Genomic DNA, 4,176 nt, shown 5'->3' on the forward strand with positions numbered 1-4,176 from the left:
GTCAGTCTGGGCTGGACCTCCCATTTAGTGAAAACCAGATGTGTGTTTACCAAAACCATTAGTATTACTCAGAAATACACCTGTCAGCAGTCATGGCTGTCGTAGATCATTTTCAAAGGACTTTTGGAAGGGTTTGATGTATGCGAGAAGCTGTAGCCTTGAAAGCTGTAACTTTGAACGTTGGTGTCGCCAGGTTTGCACATTTCATTTCAAAGATTAAAGGGAACAGCAGCTGTCTATTTGAAAACTTTGTATGTGGACCTGATAGTTGCCTGAAAGAAAACGTTGGCAAATATGGTATAAGATACTTTATGCTGGTCCAAAAAATCTGAAGTTTGAGAGAATACTCAGGCAAAGGTGCTTTTAACCTAAATATATACATCACAGTGCAATGCATTTAATATTTATCTGAATTGTTTGACATTTCAGCAGTAAAATGCAGTGATCAGGCTCTGTTAAACTGAACGAAAAAGAAACTCAAAGGTCAATAAATTCCACTACTTTCAGTACAGCTTTATGGAGAATTTTTCACCGACTTGTGAGATTTGGCCAAGCAGCACTCTCACCTGCCTGGTAGTTTATTTTCCAGTGAAAGACTGCAGACAGAAACTTTGATAAACTATTTAAAAGAAAGTTCAGTAGAGATATAAATTATTACTCCCAATTAACCAAAAGGTCTTTTTTATTTCAGGTTACTTCTGTCCCTGCTTTCATTATCTTTTAATCGGTACCTTACATGACAGTAGAAGGTTTGGCAGACCCTTTTTTCCTGTCCGATACCTGCTGTTTTCATCTAAACTCCATCACTTCAGTTAGTTAAGGTTTTGTAACACAATCAGGGAAAAACGTAAACTTTTAGCGTTTATTGGTATCATCTTAAGCCCGGCTAAGATGTATAATGACTGCAGAAAGTTTTGGTTTCATTACTTTTTTAATGTGCTGTACTACCGTGCTGCTCTATACACCATGTCCTGTATTTGTAGTGCAAATAGAGTACGTAAGATGGTGAATCTGTTTTGGAAGTAGGCCACACAACAACACCTTTCCAATCTGTTGCCATACATTAGACCTTGTATTTGGAGAAACAACCCATTTTTAGTGTTTACCGTTGTTTGAAGGATGAGAGGATTGACACCCTTTTCCAGTTTGAATGGTTCATGTACAGTTGTGTTCTGGGTCGGTTAGCTGTTTCCAGTTGTTTTCAGTTGTTTCCAGTTGTGCGCTAACTATCTGCAAGCAGCTGCTTCACATTTAAGCAACAGATCGAGAGGAGATTTTTTTTTCCCCCAGCCTGTCAGACTAACTTTAATCAGCTTTCATCTCCATGTTTGTCTTAAGTCGTGTAGCCAAGAGTCTAGATTGAATGCACATGTACGGTATCGGTGTCCATCTGAGGTGTAGCCACTTCCCATCATGCACATCTCATGCTTTGTGGGCCTAGTTAAAGTATCCACAGTTATCCATGTCTCATGATTCCTGTTTAGGCTAATCGTGTGACAGGCCCTGCTTTGAATAGTAAGGTAATTGATCGTGCGCTGTGCTTCATTAGCCGCTCTAAAATGGCTGTTTGTTTGTGTTTACGGTCACAGTCGCGGCAGGGGTTGATTTGTGTTTCTGTTTGTCTTATAAATCAAATGGGATGTTTTAATGGCATGAACTTATTCTGTGAAAATGTCTGATTTGTGACCTTGACTTTCATCATTTTTAATAATATAGCTATACAAGCGTACTGGTTTGTGTGCACGTGTGTCTGTGTACGTTGTTTTAACAAGTATCACATGGATTAGGGGCTCCACTGATCAGGAGGGAGTTATGTTGAGTTCATCATGTTGGGAGGCCTGTCCAGTCTAGCTGAGAGAGATACTGTTTGCTAAGATAGAAAAATGAGTGTGCTGGTTTGATCCGTTTCAGTACAGAAGGATTCTTGTAGAAAAGTATTTGTGCTTGCATCTTAACGAGGACCTCTTGTATTCATATTTACCTCTATATTTGTATTCTGAGACTTCCCAGTTTAAGAAAAAAAAAATTTCTGCTAAACCGAACCCTCATAGAGGCTTTCAGCTCATTCTGCCTGAAACAATCACTTTCAGCTCTTTCACATTTCCTTCTGATTACCCGTCCCTTGTCTGGCTTCCACAAAGTGAACCACAAAGTCTTTGTGAACACTACTTCCTCTTTTTGGGAGTATGCAAAGTCACAAAAACAAACCTGCCGAGGGACATAATTTCTTATTGTTTATGTTGTGGCTGACTTGTGGGGAATGTCATAAAATGCCAGTTGAGAGGGGAAAATATCTGTTGTCAGGAAATCCCAAAGTTACAGAAACCAGAGAAATATTACCTGCAGCCGCCAAGCGAATGTGTAATGACTCTCAGCACTGGAGGCTGTTTGTATGCTGGAGTACTTGAAAGAAGTGCCAGTAATACTAACCATTTAGACTGTTTTAAGAGAATGTGTTCGTACATTTACTGAGACGTTTATATTGGACTGTTGTTTGCACGTTGAGGCTTGATAGTTTGCCGTTACTTCTGGGTTGACCTTGCTAAATAGAAAAGCTGTGTTGTGGAGCCTGTCTAGTGTAGCTGTAGTGTTATGCTATTTAGCCTTATATGACCAACAACTTGTTTTACAGACTTGTCATGTGTACTGTAGGGTTTGCTGTTACATTGAAACTCATCATCTCCCTGTCACCATCATTGTAATACCTCTGCTGCCATAGTGGGGGTTCTTTGATACTGAGTTACTCTTAGTCACCTGTTTTCCTCAAATGGAAAAAATGAACATGTTCATCACTTTGATGTACAGTTAAGTAGAAAAATAAGTAAGTCCCATTAAGATTATTGGCTTTTTCCACATTTCAGCTGGTTGGCATGTTTATGTCTTTGAAACATTGCTTACAGTTGAAAATGAGATCAGACCATAACTATGACCTGCTTATTCAGCAAGTGCTGTGTTTTTTTTTATTTGTATTTTTCCTTTTTAAGGTGCTTTAGGAAAAAAAAAATCTGGATTTGTTTTAGTCTGATGAGGATTTAAATAGGATCTCCAAATTGTTTGAAAGTGGAAAACGTGTCACTACTGCTGGTGCAGATTTCAACTGTTTTCCTATCTGCCCAACCAAACAGCAGACCAACCAAAAAACATCACCACAGTGTCTGCAGGTAGCTCAAAGCGCGTTCATCTACAGTGAGAACGAGAGGGCAAACATTCACATGGGAGGCTTTCCCACAAACCAGCCTTTGATTCTAAGAAGGCAGAATTTGAGTTTCCTTGTGAACATGCAGGAAACGGATCAGGCCTGTGGATTAAAAGGCGCAGAAGAACAGCATTGCAGAAGAGCCTCGTATCTTACAGTAAGGTGCAAAATGTTGATTTGCTTTGCTGCCTCAGAAACTGAGCAACTCGATGAGTTCGGTCTAATATCAAAGACTTTTTCTTTTTTTTTTCAATAAGAGTTTCCTTGCTGTGTTTAACTTTATCCACAGGTACTGATTTAAAGAGACTCAAATGTTGAGTTGTGCAAAATATGTAGGAGGAAAAAATGTCAACTTTTTTTTTTTGACTCTAGTTAATCGTGGAATTTGTCCCCTAGTGTTTCAATACTTTCAGGAGAGCACCGCTCCTTCTCTCTAAATGTAAGGCATTTCCTGGAGAGGATCAAGCAGACATGCACGTCTGGCTTTCTGCACAGAAGAATGGTGGCTGCACAGGCCTGAAGGGAGCTCGTCATTTATGTACATAGTTTTTAAATTTCCCTGTGAACATTTCTGTACTAATGTGCTAATTTTCCCCGCAGCGATACCTTTGCAGAGTTTAAATCTTTACCACTTCAATTTTAATGCTGCTCGATACCGGTGCTGCAGCACATCTTTCCAAAGTTATCGAGTAATTTTAGGGCAATTTTACATCCGTGGTTGAGTCTGCTGGGATTACTTATTATACATCAGGGAAGAAATAAAAAATCGTAAATCTACTGAAGCGTTTTGGGCTTTCCCCAAAGGAAAATCATCAGGGTAGTAATTGAAATATATTTGAATGCATTTCTTTAAAGAGGGGTTTGATATAACCCTTTCTGTTTTCCCTGTGATTGCCTGGATAGCCCCCCCCCCTGCACATTTGCTTAAATATAAAATACATTTTTGATTATTAAATGTCCAGAACTAACAGGAAAGCCTT

The sequence above is a fragment of the Pundamilia nyererei genome, unplaced genomic scaffold, assembly GCF_000239375.1.
Source record: "Pundamilia nyererei isolate P.nyererei 1_Seehausen unplaced genomic scaffold, PunNye1.0 scaffold00028, whole genome shotgun sequence".
In the NCBI taxonomy this organism is placed as follows: Eukaryota; Metazoa; Chordata; class Actinopteri; order Cichliformes; family Cichlidae; genus Pundamilia; species Pundamilia nyererei.